Source organism: Anomaloglossus baeobatrachus, chromosome 7 (genome assembly GCF_048569485.1).
Source record: "Anomaloglossus baeobatrachus isolate aAnoBae1 chromosome 7, aAnoBae1.hap1, whole genome shotgun sequence".
Classification (NCBI taxonomy): domain Eukaryota; kingdom Metazoa; phylum Chordata; class Amphibia; order Anura; family Aromobatidae; genus Anomaloglossus; species Anomaloglossus baeobatrachus.
The window spans coordinates 199,284,895-199,305,297 of record NC_134359.1 but is presented as its reverse complement, the minus strand read 5'-3'; the positions used below and the strand labels follow the sequence as shown (position 1 = coordinate 199,305,297).

The 20,403-nt window shown below is 49.2% G+C and overlaps 1 protein-coding gene across 2 annotated transcripts in view; it reads right to left on the bottom strand.

Moving 5' to 3' along the window:
- The window catches only part of CARD11 (caspase recruitment domain family member 11), a 277,951-nt gene that overhangs the window by 134,667 nt on the left and 122,881 nt on the right, over positions 1–20,403 (bottom strand). The window lies entirely within an intron of this gene.

Genomic DNA, 20,403 nt, shown 5'->3' with positions numbered 1-20,403 from the left:
GTGCCGCACAACCTCGCTTAACCCCGTCACACGCACTTACCTGCCCTGCGACGTCGCTCTGGCCGGCGAACTGCCTCCTTTCTAAGGGGGTGGTTCGTGCGGCGTCACAGCGACGTCACACGGCAGGCGTCCAATAGAAGCGGAGGGGCGGAGATGAGCGGATCGTAACATCCCGCCCACCTCCTTCCTTCCGCATTGGTGTTGGAGGCAGGTAAGGAGATGTTCGTCGCTCCTGCGGTGTCACACACATCGATGTGTGCTGCCGCAGGAACGAGGAACAACATCGCTAATAAGCAAAAAACAATTTTTTGTTTCAGGACGACCTCTCCGTAGCAAACTATTTTGACCCGTTTTGCGATCGTTTAAGGTCGCTCATAAGTGTCACACACTGCGATATCGTTAATGACGCCGGATGTGCGTCACAAACATCGTGACTCCGACGATAATTCATTAACGATATCGTAGCGTGTAAAGCCCGCTTAAGTGTCTTCAACTATGGAGCAGTTTTCTTTCCTGTTTGTGGGGGCAAACTTATAGAAGCCAATGAAGCTTGACAAGTAAAAACTAGCACATAGGTTATTGATGGATCTCTGAGGAATACCAGAGACACTTCAGCCCATGGTAGAACATTTAGGCCACACAGGCTGCTAACACTATCATGAGCACCATGCAGGCTGGCATTGTCATACTTTAAAATGGCACTTGGTACTATTTAGTGAAATGGCTATGCCGATGGTTCCACTTTTGATTATTTTTGTATTGGACAAATTTCTATACACCATCAGAAGACATTTGCATGACATTGAGCTACGAGACATCCAGCTATAAATGTCTTAGTGACCTCACGCCACTACTTTCAAAGGCTATCATGATGCAGAACAAGACATTAATGGAGGTCCATTCTATTCTGCATTGAGTCCCACTTTTGTCTATGATACAATGATAGCTGCAGATTAGTTTGGAGACCACAAAGGCAAAGCCATGAAGAGGCCTTCATGAGAGAATGTCACACTGGTTCTTCTCCTGGGACTTTTGTATGAAAAGGCTAAATGTATGGTAGCCAGACTCCTATAGTCTTTATTCCAGGTACTCTAAAGCCCGCTTTACATGCTGCAATGTATCTTACGATGTGTCGGCAGGGTCACGTCGTAAGTGACGCACATCCGGCATCATAAGGTACATTGCAGTGTGTGACATGTACGTGCGATTGCGATTGAACAAAAATCCGTTCATCGCATGCACGTCGTTCATTCCTCATGAATTGAACGTGAGGTCGTTCAATGTTCCCGTGGCAGCACACATCGCAGTGTGTGACACCCCGGGAACATTGAACAGATCTTACCTGCGTCCCGCGGCTGCAGCCTGCTATGCGGAAGGAAAGAGGTGGGCGGGATGTTTACGTCCCGCTCAGCTCCGCCCCTCCACTTCTATTGGCCGACTGCCGCGTGACGTGGATGTGACGCCGAACGTCCCTCCCACTCCAGAAAGTGGACGTTTGCCGCCCACATCGAGGTTGTATGGACGGGTAATTACGTGTGACGGGGGTTAATCGTTTGTGCGGCATGTTCAACAAATTGAACGTGCCACACATACGATGGGGGCATTGCAAATCGCATACGATATCGTATGCGAAATTGCAACGTGTAAAGCAGGCTTTAGAGCTCAGAATTGCATTGACAAGTTTATGGATCCAGTGGTAAGGCCATTTTTCTAAACAAAGCAGTTTTACAATACGCCAACACTGGGCTGCATGTTACAAATACTACTGTAAGGAGCCAACATGGAAAAAATGTGCTACCATGACCTGCAGGGTCTCCGGACTTGTCTTCCATTGAGCACCTCTGGGATGTTATTAGTTGGCAAGTACAAGGGATCTGCCAGCAGCAGATCTTGATGATCTTGATGACTTTTGTACTCAAGCGTGGCTGAACATTCCTCAGACAACCATTAATAACCTCATCAATAGCTGCACAAGGCATGTAAGTGCGGGGATTTCTGCACATGGTGGTTTGAAAAATTTGTTTCCACTTTTTCATCATTTACATATCATTAACAAGTCCATCCATCCATCTCAGTGTTGATATTGCAATGCTAAGGGGTGTGAACTTAGGGCGATATTATATATTCATATACTGTACATATACAGAAGAGGTGGACCAATTCAGTAGCAAGTGATGAGGAGTCTATATAATCTATATAACATCTCATGTTTATAATTTTGAAGTCAGTCTTTCTTTATGATGTTGGGAAAGAATTTATTGTACTTACAAGTTATTTGGCCGCCCATATATCAATATCAAAAGGCTGTAAGCTGGTGTGGTGCACTACATGTAACCATGGGCCTGGTAGCTTGTGTGCAATATATTATTAGGCAGTCATCCCTCGTCATGAATGTTATGTGTGTGAATGCGTGTTCATTGCACATGTGCAGCCTCCTTTATACAACATTATAGATTTTGCAAGCTGCTGGGAATAAGTGTATGAAACTGCCATTGTTCTAGTAAGTGTGACTTTTTAAGTTAATTTTAAGCGAATTTCATCCAATCTTCGTATTATGATAAGCAAGTGATAAGCGTCTAATGATAATGATATCAATAAAAATACAATAATGTACCTGACATGACTTTGCTTGCCACTTTGGACAATTACACTTCACCTTTGGTGATTACTCAGAATGATTATAGCAAATGCCTGATGATCAGCAAATATCAGTGGGAAACTGGAATGTGGATAACCAGAAACGGGATAATTGCTCGATGGTGCTCATCAAACAAGACGTGCTCTCTAGAACTTGTGCATTTTGCCACACTGTCCTGGCACAGTTCAAAATGGCTGTCTAATCTTAATGCAACCCTCATAGCACTTTGTTTCTGGTCTTTCACAGAAACTAATTCATCCTATTATGGACACCAATTTGGCAGAGAGGTCATATTGACTATAAGGGGGTTCATTAGTAACAATTACGACTTCGAGTAGGAGTGGATCCATTGATGCACAGGGAGGACCCAGGCTTGCCCTTTTCTGGGAGGGGCTTAACTTAGTGCCTACTGAGTATTCACCAGAACCTCTGATGGTGAGGATAGGTTTGGCTGCCGGCAGACGCTAGGTGCCACTCCCAGGGCAGTGTCTGTGTTAGTTGAGTGGAGCTGGGTGACAGCAGAATGGTGGTAAAGCCATAGAGAAAATGGGTACAGACAGATAGACTGGGCAGAGACAGGAACTCACACAGGACAGGAAGGGGAACACAGGAATAGGCACAGGTTATCAGGCACAGGACATCATGAGTAGAGATGAGCGAACCGGTCGCGGTTCGGCTCGAGGTCGGTTCGCCGAACGGAGCTCTCGTTCGAGTTCGGCTCGTCGAACGTTCGACGAACCGAACTCGAACTGCATAGGAAACAATGGCAGGCAATCACAAACACAGAAAAACACCTAGAAAACACCCTCAAAGGTGTCCAAAAGGTGACAAACAACTCACAACACATGGGAAAGTGACAAGGACATATACTCATGTGAAAACAAAAGAGCTGGACAAGGAAAAAGAGGAGGACACACAGATATATGAGTATATGCAAGGAAACATCGATTCCATTATTGTGCAACTTGAGCCCTGCTCATTTTAGGCTTCCAATCTGGATAAATTGCCTGAGCTCGCCACGTACGCCTTGGGGATCTTGTCTTGTCCTGCAGCCAGCGTTCTCTCGGAACCTGTCTTCAGTGCTGCTGGTGGTCTGCTGGCAGATAAGCACACGCGTCTGTCCACTGACAATGTGGACATGGCTCTTAGAGGACTTTTCTTCCCCTGGGTCAGCCAGGGGACGGGAAAGGCACGCGTATTTTTGAGAGTGCTTCATGCAAAGCATCTTTTTCTTTTTCAAAAGGGGGCTCAACCGATGCCAGTCAAGTGGGGTGTGTGTGGCCCAGTTAGTGGCAACGAAGGAGACTGTGGTTGGAGTCCCCTCGCTGTGTCTCTAAAAGAACCAAGATGAACAAGTCATGGCTCTCAGAGGACTTTTCTTCCCCTGGGTCAGCCAGGGGACGGGAAAGGCACGCGTATTTTTGAGAGTGCTTCATGCAAAGCATCTTTTTCTTTTTCAAAAGGGGGCTCAACCGATGCCAGTCAAGTGGGGTGTGTGTGGCCCAGTTAGTGGAAACGAGGGAGACTGTGGTTGGAGTCCCCTCGCTGTGTCTCTAAAAGAACCAAGATGAACAAGTCATGGCTCTCAGAGGACTTTTCTTCCCCTGGGTCAGCCAGGGGACGGGAAAGGCACGCGTATTTTTGAGAGTGCTTCATGCAAAGCATCTTTTTCTTTTTCAAAAGGGGGCTCAACCGATGCCAGTCAAGTGGGGTGTGTGTGGCCCAGTTAGTGGAAACGAGGGAGACTGTGGTTGGAGTCCCCTCGCTGTGTCTCTAAAAGAACCAAGATGAACAAGTCATGGCTCTCAGAGGACTTTTCTTCCCCTGGGTCAGCCAGGGGACGGGAAAGGCACGCGTATTTTTGAGAGTGCTTCATGCAAAGCATCTTTTTCTTTTTCAAAAGGGGGCTCAACCGATGCCAGTCAAGTGGGGTGTGTGTGGCCCAGTTAGTGGAAACGAGGGAGACTGTGGTTGGAGTCCCCTCGCTGTGTCTCTAAAAGAACCAAGATGAACAAGTCATGGCTCTCAGAGGACTTTTCTTCCCCTGGGTCAGCCAGGGGACGGGAAAGGCACGCGTATTTTTGAGAGTGCTTCATGCAAAGCATCTTTTTCTTTCTCAAAAGGGGGCTCAACCGATGCCAGTCAAGTGGGGTGTGTGTGGCCCAGTTAGTGGAAACGAGGGAGACTGTGGTTGGAGTCCCCTCGCTGTGTCTCTAAAAGAACCAAGATGAACAAGTCATGGCTCTCAGAGGACTTTTCTTCCCCTGGGTCAGCCAGGGGACGGGAAAGGCACGCGTATTTTTGAGAGTGCTTCATGCAAAGCATCTTTTTCTTTTTCAAAAGGGGGCTCAACCGATGCCAGTCAAGTGGGGTGTGTGTGGCCCAGTTAGTGGAAACGAGGGAGACTGTGGTTGGAGTCCCCTCGCTGTGTCTCTAAAAGAACCAAGATGAACAAGTCATGGCTCTCAGAGGACTTTTCTTCCCCTGGGTCAGCCAGGGGACGGGAAAGGCACGCGTATTTTTGAGAGTGCTTCATGCAAAGCATCTTTTTCTTTTTCAAAAGGGGGCTCAACCGATGCCAGTCAAGTGGGGTGTGTGTGGCCCAGTTAGTGGAAACGAGGGAGACTGTGGTTGGAGTCCCCTCGCTGTGTCTCTAAAAGAACCAAGATGAACAAGTCATGGCTCTCAGAGGACTTTTCTTCCCCTGGGTCAGCCAGGGGACGGGAAAGGCACGCGTATTTTTGAGAGTGCTTCATGCAAAGCATCTTTTTCTTTTTCAAAAGGGGGCTCAACCGATGCCAGTCAAGTGGGGTGTGTGTGGCCCAGTTAGTGGAAACGAGGGAGACTGTGGTTGGAGTCCCCTCGCTCTGTTTCTAAAAGAACCAAGATGAACAAGTCATGGCTCTCAGAGGACTTTTCTTCCCCTGGGTCAGCCAGGGGAGGGGAAAGGCACGCGTATTTTTGAGAGTGCTTCATGCAAAGCATCTTTTTCTTTTTCAAAAGGGGGCTCAAACGATGCCAGTCAAGTGGGGTGTGTGTGGCCCAGTTAGTGGAAACGAGGGAGACTGTGGTTGGAGTCCCCTCGCTGTGTCTCTAAAAGAACCAAGATGAACAAGTCATGGCTCTCAGAGGACTTTTCTTCCCCTGGGTCAGCCAGGGGACGGGAAAGGCACGCGTATTTTTGAGAGTGCTTCATGCAAAGCATCTTTTTCTTTTTCAAAAGGGGGCTCAACCGATGCCAGTCAAGTGGGGTGTGTGTGGCCCAGTTAGTGGAAACGAGGGAGACTGTGGTTGGAGTCCCCTCGCTGTGTCTCTAAAAGAACCAAGATGAACAAGTCATGGCTCTCAGAGGACTTTTCTTCCCCTGGGTCAGCCAGGGGACGGGAAAGGCACGCGTATTTTTGAGAGTGCTTCATGCAAAGCATCTTTTTCTTTTTCAAAAGGGGGCTCAAACGATGCCAGTCAAGTGGGGTGTGTGTGGCCCAGTTAGTGGAAACGAGGGAGACTGTGGTTGGAGTCCCCTCGCTGTGTCTCTAAAAGAACCAAGATGAACAAGTCATGGCTCTCAGAGGACTTTTCTTCCCCTGGGTCAGCCAGGGGACGGGAAAGGCACGCGTATTTTTGAGAGTGCTTCATGCAAAGCATCTTTTTCTTTTTCAAAAGGGGGCTCAACCGATGCCAGTCAAGTGGGGTGTGTGTGGCCCAGTTAGTGGAAACGAGGGAGACTGTGGTTGGAGTCCCCTCGCTGTGTCTCTAAAAGAACCAAGATGAACAAGTCATGGCTCTCAGAGGACTTTTCTTCCCCTGGGTCAGCCAGGGGACGGGAAAGGCACGCGTATTTTTGAGAGTGCTTCATGCAAAGCATCTTTTTCTTTTTCAAAAGGGGGCTCAACCGATGCCAGTCAAGTGGGGTGTGTGTGGCCCAGTTAGTGGAAACGAGGGAGACTGTGGTTGGAGTCCCCTCGCTCTGTTTCTAAAAGAACCAAGATGAACAAGTCATGGCTCTCAGAGGACTTTTCTTCCCCTGGGTCAGCCAGGGGAGGGGAAAGGCACGCGTATTTTTGAGAGTGCTTCATGCAAAGCATCTTTTTCTTTTTCAAAAGGGGGCTCAAACGATGCCAGTCAAGTGGGGTGTGTGTGGCCCAGTTAGTGGAAACGAGGGAGACTGTGGTTGGAGTCCCCTCGCTGTGTCTCTAAAAGAACCAAGATGAACAAGTCATGGCTCTCAGAGGACTTTTCTTCCCCTGGGTCAGCCAGGGGACGGGAAAGGCACGCGTATTTTTGAGAGTGCTTCATGCAAAGCATCTTTTTCTTTTTCAAAAGGGGGCTCAACCGATGCCAGTCAAGTGGGGTGTGTGTGGCCCAGTTAGTGGAAACGAGGGAGACTGTGGTTGGAGTCCCCTCGCTGTGTCTCTAAAAGAACCAAGATGAACAAGTCATGGCTCTCAGAGGACTTTTCTTCCCCTGGGTCAGCCAGGGGACGGGAAAGGCACGCGTATTTTTGAGAGTGCTTCATGCAAAGCATCTTTTTCTTTTTCAAAAGGGGGCTCAAACGATGCCAGTCAAGTGGGGTGTGTGTGGCCCAGTTAGTGGAAACGAGGGAGACTGTGGTTGGAGTCCCCTCGCTGTGTCTCTAAAAGAACCAAGATGAACAAGTCATGGCTCTCAGAGGACTTTTCTTCCCCTGGGTCAGCCAGGGGACGGGAAAGGCACGCGTATTTTTGAGAGTGCTTCATGCAAAGCATCTTTTTCTTTTTCAAAAGGGGGCTCAAACGATGCCAGTCAAGTGGGGTGTGTGTGGCCCAGTTAGTGGAAACGAGGGAGACTGTGGTTGGAGTCCCCTCGCTGTGTCTCTAAAAGAACCAAGATGAACAAGTCATGGCTCTCAGAGGACTTTTCTTCCCCTGGGTCAGCCAGGGGACGGGAAAGGCACGCGTATATTTGAGAGTGCTTCATGCAAAGCATCTTTTTCTTTTTCAAAAGGGGGCTCAACCGATGCCAGTCAAGTGGGGTGTGTGTGGCCCAGTTAGTGGAAACGAGGGAGACTGTGGTTGGAGTCCCCTCGCTGTGTCTCTAAAAGAACCAAGATGAACAAGTCATGGCTCTCAGAGGACTTTTCTTCCCCTGGGTCAGCCAGGGGACGGGAAAGGCACGCGTATTTTTGAGAGTGCTTCATGCAAAGCATCTTTTTCTTTTTCAAAAGGGGGCTCAACCGATGCCAGTCAAGTGGGGTGTGTGTGGCCCAGTTAGTGGAAACGAGGGAGACTGTGGTTGGAGTCCCCTCGCTGTGTCTCTAAAAGAACCAAGATGAACAAGTCATGGCTCTCAGAGGACTTTTCTTCCCCTGGGTCAGCCAGGGGACGGGAAAGGCACGCGTATTTTTGAGAGTGCTTCATGCAAAGCATCTTTTTCTTTTTCAAAAGGGGGCTCAACCGATGCCAGTCAAGTGGGGTGTGTGTGGCCCAGTTAGTGGAAACGAGGGAGACTGTGGTTGGAGTCCCCTCGCTCTGTTTCTAAAAGAACCAAGATGAACAAGTCATGGCTCTCAGAGGACTTTTCTTCCCCTGGGTCAGCCAGGGGAGGGGAAAGGCACGCGTATTTTTGAGAGTGCTTCATGCAAAGCATCTTTTTCTTTTTCAAAAGGGGGCTCAAACGATGCCAGTCAAGTGGGGTGTGTGTGGCCCAGTTAGTGGAAACGAGGGAGACTGTGGTTGGAGTCCCCTCGCTGTGTCTCTAAAAGAACCAAGATGAACAAGTCATGGCTCTCAGAGGACTTTTCTTCCCCTGGGTCAGCCAGGGGACGGGAAAGGCACGCGTATTTTTGAGAGTGCTTCATGCAAAGCATCTTTTTCTTTTTCAAAAGGGGGCTCAACCGATGCCAGTCAAGTGGGGTGTGTGTGGCCCAGTTAGTGGAAACGAGGGAGACTATGGTTGGAGTCCCCTCGCTGTGTCTCTAAAAGAACCAAGATGAACAAGTCATGGCTCTCAGAGGACTTTTCTTCCCCTGGGTCAGCCAGGGGACGGGAAAGGCACGCGTATTTTTGAGAGTGCTTCATGCAAAGCATCTTTTTCTTTTTCAAAAGGGGGCTCAAACGATGCCAGTCAAGTGGGGTGTGTGTGGCCCAGTTAGTGGAAACGAGGGAGACTGTGGTTGGAGTCCCCTCGCTGTGTCTCTAAAAGAACCAAGATGAACAAGTCATGGCTCTCAGAGGACTTTTCTTCCCCTGGGTCAGCCAGGGGACGGGAAAGGCACGCGTATTTTTGAGAGTGCTTCATGCAAAGCATCTTTTTCTTTTTCAAAAGGGGGCTCAACCGATGCCAGTCAAGTGGGGTGTGTGTGGCCCAGTTAGTGGAAAACGAGGGAGACTGTGGTTGGAGTCCCCTCGCTGTGTCTCTAAAAGAACCAAGATGAACAAGTCATGGCTCTCAGAGGACTTTTCTTCCCCTGGGTCAGCCAGGGGACGGGAAAGGCACGCGTATTTTTGAGAGTTCTTCATGCAAAGCATCTTTTTCTTTTTCAAAAGGGGGCTCAAACGATGCCAGTCAAGTGGGGTGTGTGTGGCCCAGTTAGTGGAAACGAGGGAGACTGTGGTTGGAGTCCCCTCGCTGTGTTTTACATGCTTTTAGAAGGGCATGACATGGCTTGGAGGTTGACTTTCATCATCTGCAAACTGTTGGCTACCAAAATGCTGCCTTTCCAACAAATGTGGTTATAGACAATGAGGAACATACTGATGAAGATGAGACGCAGATACCCGATTGGGATGACAACTTAAATATTCGGTCAGGGCAAGAAGAGGCTCTGTCTGAGGGGGAGGGGAGTGCAAACACAACAATTGATGATGAAGTCCTAGATCCCACCTACTGTCAACCCACAGTCAGACACTCGAGGAGGTCAACAGAGGCGGTGGAGGAGGATGCAACCGACGTCGAAGTAACCTTGCGCCTTCCTGGACACAGTCGGAGCACTGGTAGCACGTCTACAACTGCATCCTCAGCCAACACTCTGCCTCTGAGCATTATTCGGGGTGGATCAACAGGTCGCATGGCCTCTAAGCCTTGCCTAGCCTGGTCCTTTTTTGACATAAAAAACGATCGCCCTAATTATGTGATCTGTAACATTTGGCATGGTTATCTTAGTAGAGGTCAAAACCTCAGCAGTTTGACAACTTCTTCCATGAATCGTCACATGAATAAATATCATATGGCCTGGTGGGAAGCTCACCGTGCTGCAATGCGGCCTAGCGGAGCCAACCATCCACCGCCTGCCCCTTCCAGTGCATCCGCGCGCTCGTCATCTTCTAGGACTGTGGGGACAGCTGTCACACCTGTTTTTCCACCCACAACTTCCACCACTGTAAACGCAACAGGCAGTTTGCTTGGTAGGTCGTCAGTTGGTTTGGAAGGGGAAACAAGTGATTGTGTACAGCTCTCTCAAACATCGATAGCACCAACGTTGGATGAAGGCAACATCATGTTTCCGCCTGCACTTTCCTCACAAACCTGCATTTTTCCAGGGACACCCTACTCAACACCGTCTACACACAGCAGCCAGATCTCTGTCCCTCAGATGTGGTCAAATAAAAGGCCACTTCCTGCGACCCATGACAAAGCTAAGAGGTTGACTCTATCCCTCTGTAAGCTGTTGGCTACCAAAATGCTGCCTTTCCGCCTAGTGGACACACAGGATTTTAGAGACCTTATGTCTGTCGCTGTGCCCCAGTACCAGATGCCTAGTCGCCACTACTTCTCTAAGAAAGGTGTGCCCGCGCTACACTAGCATGTCACACACAACATCACCGCTTCCTTGAGAAACTCTGTGTGTGAACGGGTGCATTTCACCACCGATACTTGGACCAGTAAGCATGGACAGGGAGGTTACATGTCGCTGACTGGCCACTGGGTAACTATGGTGATAGATGGTGAAGGGTCTGCTGCACAAGTCTTGCCGTCCACACGACTTGTGTGTCAATCCTCTGTCTGTCCAAGTTCCGCCACTGCTTCTGCATCCTCCACCTCATCTGGGTCCTCCACCTCCGCCCCAAGCCTGCCTGGTCAGGCCACCAGCGTTCTCACTGCGCAGAAGGAATCACACAACCCTCATTACTATGCTGGCAGCAGAGCGCAACGGCATCAGGCGGTCTTTAGCTTGACATGTCTTGGGAATAAGAGTCACACAGCTGAGGAGTTGTGGTCAGCTCTGCGGTCCGAGTTTCATAAATGGTTGTCTCCACTCAACCTGCAGCCTGGTAAGGCCGTGTGCGACAATGCTGCAAACCTGGGTGCGGCACTTCGCCTGGGCAAGGTGACACACGTACCTTGTATGGCTCACGTGTTGAACCTTGTCGTCCAGCAATTTTTAACACACTATCCCGGCCTAGATGGCCTTCTGAACAGGGCACGAAAACTGTCTGCTCACTTCCGCCGTTCAAGCGCCGCAGCTGAGCGACTTGCATCGCTCCAGAAGTCTTTCGGCCTGCCGGTTCATCGCCTGAAATGCGATGTGGCGACACGCTGGAATTCAACTCTCCACATGTTACAGCGACTGTGGCAGCACCGCAGAGCCATGGTGCAATACGTCATGACGTATAGCCTGGGCCAACGAGATGCAGAGGTGGGGCAGATCACCCTGATGGAGTGATCCCAGATCAAGGACCTATGCACCCTTCTGCACAGTTTCGACATGGCGACGAATATGTTTAGCGCTGACAATGCCATTATCATCATGACGATTCCAGTCATTTACATGCTGGAGCACACGCTAAACACTATTCGGAGTCAGGGGGTGGGACAACAGGAAGGGGAGGAACTACAGGAGGATTCATATGCGCAAGACACAACAACATCACCAAGGTCCGTTCATCATCACCAACGCGGCAGGCATGGGACCATGGGGGACAGGGATCAACAAGGGCGCATGGTAGCAGGAGAGATGTTGAGGAAGGTGCAGGAGGACATGAAGATATGGAGGACGAACTGTCCATGGACATGGAAGACTCAGCAGATGAGGGGGAGCTTGGTCAAATTTCAGTTGAAAGAGGTTGGGGGGAGATGTCAGAGGAAGAAAGAACGGTTAGCACCTCTATGCCACAAACACAGCGTGGACTTGGTCCGCATGGCTGCGCAAGACACATGAGTGCCTTCTTGTTGCACTACCTCCAACATGACCCTCGTATTGTCAAAATTAGAAGTGATGATGACTACTAGCTTGCCACACTATTAGATCCCCGGTACAAGTCCAAATTTTGTGACATAATTCCACCCATAGAAAGGGACGCACGTATGCAGGAGTATCAGCAGAAGCTGTTACTCGATCTTAGCTCGGCTTTTCCACCAAACAACCGTGCAGGTGAAGGGAGTGATTCTTCCATTTGTAACTTGACAAACATGGGACAGCCTCGTCATCTTCAACAGTCTACCCGTACCAGTAGGACCGGATCTGGTGCTGGTAACAGCAATTTTATGGAATCTTTTAATAATTTTTTTAGACCCTCCTTTGCAAGGCCACCAGAGACAACAAGTCTGACACATAGTCAACGGATGGAGAGGATGATACAGGAGTATCTCCAAATGAACATCGATGCAATGACTTTTCAAATGGAGCCTTGCTCCTTTTGGGCTTCAAATCTAGAAAAATGTCCAGAGCTCTCCAGTTACGCCTTGAAGATTTTGTCGTGTCCAGCTGCCAGCGTTGTCTCTGAACGTGTCTTCAGTGCTGCTGGGTGTGTGCTGACAGATAAGCGCACGCGTCTGTCCAGTGACAATGTGGACAGACTGACGTTCATCAAAATGAACAAGTCATGGATCCAGAAGGAATTTACTACCCCTGTGTCATCCTGGGGAGAGTAAATGCTTGTGGATTTGGAATGTGCTTGATGCAAATCAAAACATCCTGTTTGCAACTAGGGCACAAGTGCTGCCACTGAATGGGTGGGTGTGTGTGGGGCACAATTTTTGGAAAAAAGGGAGGCTACGCTTGGAGTAACCCTTGCTTACATTGTTTTTAAAAGGAGACAAGATGACCAAGTCATGGTTCAGCAAAGACTTTATCTACCTACCCCGGTGTCATGCTGGGGACGGTTAATTATGGCGTATTTTTGAATGTGCTTGATGCAAATCAAAACATCCTGTTTGCAGCTATGGCACAAGTGCTGCCACTGATGGGGTGTCTGTGTGCCCAATTTTTGGAAAAAAGGGAGACTCCGCTTGGAGTAACCCTTGCTTGCTGTGTTTTTTAAAAATGATACAAGATGAACAGATCTGAAGGCAAGATGAAGGCAACATCATGTCTCCGCCTGCACTTTCCTCACAAACCTGCATTTTTCCAGGGACACGCTACTCAACACCGTCTACAGACAGCAGCCAGATCTCTGTCCCTCAGATGTGGACAAATAAAAGGCCATTTCCTGCGACCCATGACAAAGCTAAGAGGTTGACTTTATCCCTCTGTAAGCTCTTGGCTACGGAAATGCTGCCTTTCCGCATGGTGGACACACAGGATTTTAGAGACCTTATGTCTGTCACTGTGCCCCAGTACCAGATGCCCAGTCGCCACTACTTCTCTAAGAAAGGTGTGCCTGCGCTACACCAGCATGTCGCACACAACATCACCGCTTCCTTGAGAAACTCTGTGTGTGAACAGGTGCATTTCACCACCGATACTTGGACCAGTAAGCATGGATAGGGACGTTACATGTCGCTGACTGGGCACTGGCAAACTATGGTGAGAGATGGAGAAGGGTCTGCTGTACAAGTCTTGCCGTCCCCACGAGTTGTTTCAATCCTTGTTCTGTATGTAGAAGTTAATACACTGCTTCTGCCTCTTCAACCTCGTGTGGGTCCTCCACCTTGGCGCAAACCCCTTTGTGGTCAGGCCACCCTTCCTTGCAACTGCGCACAAGGACTACCACACACCTCCTTACTATGCTGGCAGCAGAGCTCAATGCCATCAGGCGGTCAAAGTTTTACTTTGAAATGTATGGGAAATGTGAGTCACACCGCTATTCCAGAGAATAGTAGTCAGGCAGGGTCAAAACATTAATTGAGGAACAGGAACAGAATGGGACGGCCATGACTTAATCAGAAAACAAGCAGAAGTGAAATGCGGATCGGCCAACAAGGTACAGCAAGCAGGAAAAGTAGTCAGGTAACAAGCACACAAAATCATAAAACTGAACTGGGGGTAACAGTAACCAGAGGTTCATAGCTATGTCTGGCAGTGGTCTGCAGACAGGATGGGCATAAAAAAGGGTGTGGTGTCTTCACATTGGTTGTAGCTGAATGATGGTATTTCATCTGTGAGATACCCACCAGCTACATTCAGCCAGAGATTCTGCATCTGTCAAGGTAATGCAGCCCAGTGGGTGAGCATAACCTGCGTCCACCTGCGCCGCTGGCATCGACTCCTCTCCCATCATCAGCACTATGCATGAAAGGAACACGTTGTCACCTGGCGACTGGAGTACAAATTGCCGGAGCGGACTCCGTTGGTGACTTAACAGCCGTGTGCGTCAATGATGCAAACCTGGCTGCGGGCCATCCTCAGGGCAATGTGACACACGTGCCTTGTATGGCTCACGTGTTGAATCTGATTCTCCAGCAATTTTTAAAACACCATCCTGGCCTACATGGCCTTGTGCAGCGTGCACGCTCGCTATGTGCTCACTTCCATCGTGCGCACACAGCAGCTCCACAACTTTCATCACTCCGGAAGTCTTAGGGTCTGGCAGTTAAACGCCGGAAATGCGATGTTCCGACACGCAGGAATTGGAATCTGCACATGTTGCAGCGTGTGTGGCAGCACCGCAGAGCCCTGCTGAAATACGGTATGACATATAGCCTGGGATAACTTGATCAAGAGGTGGTGCAGATCACACTGCTGGAGTGGTGTCAGATCAAGGACCTATGCACCCTGCTACACAGTTTTGAAATGTCGACGAAGATGTTTAGCACTGGCAATGTCATTCTCAGCGTGACAATTCTGGTCATCTACATGATGGAGCACACTGTAATTATTATTCGGAGTCAGGTGTTGGGACAAGAGGAAGGGGAGGAAGTACAGGAGGAGTCATATGCGGAAGGGATAACAAGATCTACGAGGTCCAGATGGTCAGCGGCACCTATGCGGCAGTCATGGTGAGGGAGAGGGATTAACAAGGGCGCATAGTATCAGCAAAAAGTGTTGATGAAAGTGCAGGAGCCCATGAAGAAATTGAGGACGAACTGGCGATGGGCATGGAAGACTCAGCAGATGAGTGAGAGCTTGCTCACATTTCGGTTGTGCGAGGTAGTGGGGAGAGGGCAGAGGAAGGATGCACGATTCTCACCTCTCTGCCACCAACACACCAAGGACTTGGTCCTCCTGGATGCACAAGACACATGAGCGCCTTCTTGCTGCACTACCTACATAACCCTCGGATTGTATGAATTTGAAGTAATCCTGAATACTGGGTTGCCACACTGTTAGATCCCCGGTACAAGACAAAATTTGGCGAACTAATTCCTGCCATAGAAATAGACGCACGTATACAGGAGTATCTGCAGAATGTGGTACGCAATCTTAGATCTACTTTTCCACTAAACACCAGTGCTGCACAGAGTGAATCTCAACGCTTTGTCATGGATAGGAGGAAATGGTCTTTTACTTGTCCACATGGGAGGGACCAAGGGATGGCTGCTGTGCTGAGATGGCGTTCAGTACGGTGTCCCTGCACAGTTGCACTTTTGGTCATATCCCAAAATGAGTTGAAAAAGGACAGATGCTGTTGGAAAGGGGAACAGGTGTGTTGGAAAGGGGAAAAAAGTTTTGGTCCGTGGATTTGGTGGTTAAGCAACTGTAACATTTGCTGAAGAAACAACATCTGTTACAGTGGGACTGGCAGATTTGGATAAAGTGGTATATAATCTGTGACCGCTATATAACGAAAATTAATAAGAAAAGAAAGAGAAAGGTATATATCCCCATCAGCAGTCAGTGTCCACTGTGCTCCCAGTTGGAAAAGGAGAGGTTGGCAACTTGAAGGTTTGGTGGAGGATACAGAGCTGTGTGGCTATGAAACTAATAGTAGCCTGAACCGAGTTAGACGCCATTTGGATCTGGAGACTGTGAGCCCTGTTAGCGTCACAGGGTCCACATGCCCACCCAGCCCAGGAACTCCCTGTTAACAACACAGGGGCCATTGAGTACGCTGACCGTGTGCGTAGGGGCCACACCTGTGGACAGCAGGCGCATCAGCAGCAGCAGGCCTGTTAATGCCACTGGGCTGCACAAGCAGGACTGTTAGGACAGGAGCTGGTCTTAACCGTTCTGCGTTACCAACTGTGGTGGTGGCCTGCATCCACCACCCTATCCCTGCCTACCTCTGGCCTAAAGCCGCAATGGGTTCAACACATGGAGGTGTGCTCTTTCGGAGCATAATAGAAGACTGCGCACCTCCTTGTTGGCTCCAGCCCCTTTTATAACCTGGGTCCGCCCCAAACCAGGGTGAACCACAATGCACCTCCTGGAGACAAAAGTAGAGTGACACGTCATCAGTGGCATAACTAGCGTCCTATTTGGAAACGCAACTTCAATTATGACCTCATGGCTGCCATGACCCAAACACCTCACCAGTCATCGTCTGACCATCAATAATGCGGTGACAAGTCATAGGTGTGGGCCTCTGCAAGCCATTTGGGAGGACACCTGATGCCCTGTGGTCTATATGGGACCCCCACATCAGGGCCAGGGCCAAACAGTTCATTACCGGACCTAGTCTCTGATGCAGGAAGTGCCTGAGCATGCTCAGTAGCATGAAATACAGTCTCTGAAAAAAGACTATCAGCTTTAGCATGGTGTCTAGGCACAAAACAGGACTTAGACCCGGCACGGAATGCAAGCACCTGTGCAAAGAGGCTTTTCACACTTAGTGTGGGAGCATGCGCTGTATCCCGAAAAGAAGACTTAGCGTCAGGAATAACACAGTCAGGCTGAGCATACTCACTACGCGAAACACTGTAATTATGCTGCAGCTGGGGTACATCGGCACACGCATGCGCACTAGCTGACTCTCCACACTTAGACGTGGAGGGGAAATTTGTCTTGGAGATGCTGTCTATGAACAGAAGGAAAAGCTAAAGGAAGCCTGACTTTCTATCCCTCCGAATTATGAAATGCATCAATGAATTCCATGAGTTTGCTATAACATTAGCGTATCAAAATGTGCATGAGGGTGTGATGTAGAGGTGCTAGAAATAGCTTGGCACCAGTGGGGCACTAATGGAATACAACAGCCAGTTCTATGATGCCACTAAATGGCAGTATTTTGTGCTATCAATATAGCTTATTAAAAACAGAGCAGGAGATTGTCATGCAGAAGTGCTGCACATAGATTTGCAGTAGTGTGAATAGACAAAAGTACAATAGCCACGTTTAGGATACAACTAGGTACACTGAGTGTTTGCTAGTATAATGGCTGAGTTAAAAAAAGTTAGAGTGTGCAATGCAGGCAGACGTGCTGCAAATATCGTTCCAATACTGTGAATTGACAAAAGTACAATAGCCACGTTTAGGATACAACTAGGTACAGTGAGTGATTGCTAGTATAATGGCTGAGTTAAAAAAAGTTAGAGTGTGCAATGCAGGCAGACGTGCTGCAAATATGTTTACAATAGTGTGAATAGACAAAAGTACAATAGCCACGTTTAGGATGCCACTAGGTACACTGAGTGTTTGCTAGTATAATGGCTGAGTTTAAAAAAGTTAGAGTGTGCAATGCAGGCAGACGTGCTGCAAATATCGTTCCAATACTGTGAATTGACAAAAGTACAATAGCCACGTTTAGGATACAACTAGGTACAGTGAGTGATTGCTAGTATAATGGCTGAGTTAAAAAAAGTTAGAGTGTGCAATGCAGGCAGACGTGCTGCAAATAACGTTCCAATACTGTGAATAGACAAAAGTACAATAGCCACGTTTAGGATACAACTAGGTACAGTGAGTGTTTGCTAGTATAATGGCTGAGTTTAAAAAAGTTAGAGTGTGCAATGCAGGCAGAGGTGCTGCAAATAACGTTCCAATACTGTGAATAGACAAAAGTACAATAGCCACGTTTAGGATACAACTAGGTACACTGAGTGTTTGCTAGTATAATGGCTGAGTTTAAAAAAGTTTGAGTGTGCAATGCAGGCAGACGTGCTGCAAATATGTTTACAATAGTGTGAATAGACAAAAGTACAATAGCCACGTTTAGGATGCCAATAGGTACACTGAGTGTTTGCTAGTATAATGGCTGAGTTAAAAAAAGTTAGAGTGTGCAATGCAGGCAGACGTGCTGCAAATATCGTTCCAATACTGTGAATTGACAAAAGTACAATAGCCACGTTTAGGATACAATTAGGTACACTGAGTGTTTGCTAGTATAATGGCTGAGTTTAAAAAGTTGGAGTGTGCAATGCAGGCAGACGTGCTCTGCAAATGTATTTGCACTAGTGGGACTATAGCAAAGTCCAATAGCCACGTTTAGGATGCCACTAGGTACACTGAGTGTTTGCTAGTAAAATGCCTTAGTTTAAAAAAGTTGGAGTGTGCAATGCAGGCAGACGTGCTCTGCAAATGTCTTTGCACTAGTGGGACTATAGCAAAGTCCAATAGCCACGTTTAGGATGCCACTAGGTACACTGAGTGTTTGCTAGTAAAATGGCTTAGTTATAATGAGTTGGAGTGTGCAATGCAGGCAGACGTGCTCTGAAAATGTCTTTGCACTAGTGGGACTATAGCAAAGTCCAATAGCCACAGATAGGATGCCACTAGGTACACTGACTGTTTGCTAGTATAATGGCTTAGTTATAATGAGTTGGAGTGTGCAGAGGACAAGAGGGTACAGTGGCAGGATTGTGGTGCTCTGGGTAGAGGAATGGAAGCCTGCCTTTCTATTCCCTCCTAATGGTGAAATGCAGGGAGGAAATCCCTGACCTTGGCTACACAGACGCTGGCGCTGTTTTCAGGACCTGTCACCTATGGCTCTCTGACCCTGCCGGTTTGAGCCCTTAAAAGGACTGCTATAAAGTGCTCTCCCTAAGCTGTCTAACGCTGTGTATGCAGCGCATACAGCTGTATCGGCGATAGGACTCAGGAGGACGGAGCTGCGACAGTGATGTCTGACACCAAAGACGCAGAAGGCAGATAATGGCGTCCTGGAGGAAAATGTCCGGTTTTATAATGCAGGGACATGTGACATGGACATCCTATCACACATGCCGTTGCTTCTGTGGCGCCCCTGACCTGGTCAGGCACCACTGAGTACTGCACCCATGCTGGGGACAGTACAATACAGGTAATCCAGAAGGCTGACTGGGGTGTGGAACACAGGCGCATAGTGATCAGGTCTCACACATGTACCTTTGAGAGGACCCCTGGGGATCCCAGGAGGGGGCAAGCCTTCACCTTCACTGGAATAGTGGAGGGGGTAGAGCCTCCATCTCCTCTCAAGGGGTGTGGTGGAGAGTCTGGTTGCTAGGTGGCGTAGGCAAGAACAGGAGAGGAGGAGCAGTGAGCCAGTTCAGTGTAGAGTCCAGGGAGCTCAAGTGAGGAGCAGATCCCTGGAGCTGTGCAATCTGACAGCATCCGCGCAGTGGCTACAGACGGGGGAGAACGGTCAACTAGGAGTGCTGCCTGAAAGCCAGCTTCAGCTAGAGAGTGCAACGGAGTGGGAAGTAAGGAGACTGCTAGAGAGCACCAGGCCCAACCGGGCGGCAGATCCCGAAGCGGGGATAGATTCAACTTTCTTCTGCTAAACCTGCCGGTGTGGGGCTCTTAAAGCCCACACCACAACACTACAAAAGCCGCAGCCACGTAACCACAAGTTAGGGCCCATAGGTCATAGGAGGCAAGAGGCTGGAGTGGCCTGGTCCGGGGAACAAGCACACGGCAAACAACAAGGGGAGAGAGGCTGCAGCATCTTCCCTGGGTGACCCCCATAGGGACTCAAAGTCGGGGTCACCCCAAACCACCAAGGGCTAAGGAAGGCGAGTCAGTAGTCACCCTCATAAAGTCAGCCTGAAGGATACCTGGTTCCCACCTGGTTCATCTCAGCTACGCCCGGGTTACTCACCCTGCCACCTGAAGTGAGTAAAAACCCTGAAAGACATCCTGCCTGTGTGGTCATTCTGCGACTTGTGGTACTACAAACCTACACAGGGCCCTGGGGCTTGCCTCACTCTCAGGAGGCTACTACATCTAACTGCACACACCATCAGCCCCAGGCGACCCTCAACCTGCAGTGGCGGTCCCTACTGGCCGCAATACTGAGAGTGGCGTCACGATCAAAACAGAAGATTTCCTACCAGTGACGGAGATCCAGCAACGTGGAGTCCCTGAAGGTAACGCACCGACACCGACACAACACCTGCGGGGCTTCACATCTGGCGTCACGAACAGGATAAGGACTAGACCTGTTCAGACAGGTGACCATGTGCCTGGGCGGTCCGCTTGAAAAATTGGAAGCGCCGCCATATTGCCACCATGAAAAGCGCGCTGAAAAACAACAGCAGCCCGCGCTGGAAGAAGTTACCGCCCACGAAGAGGTGTGGCTACCCAGAGATCCCCTGCAGAGTCCTGACCTCGCTGATGAAGAAAGCGGAGGCGTCCAGAGACGTCGGGACAGAAAGGGAGCCAGAAGCCTGCTGCTGGGAGAGGAGCTGCTGAAAGAGGCAGAGCAGAAACTGAACAGCTTGCTATCAGAGGCAACGGCGAGTCCACGGCTGGGAGATCGTGCAGAAGACGGCGC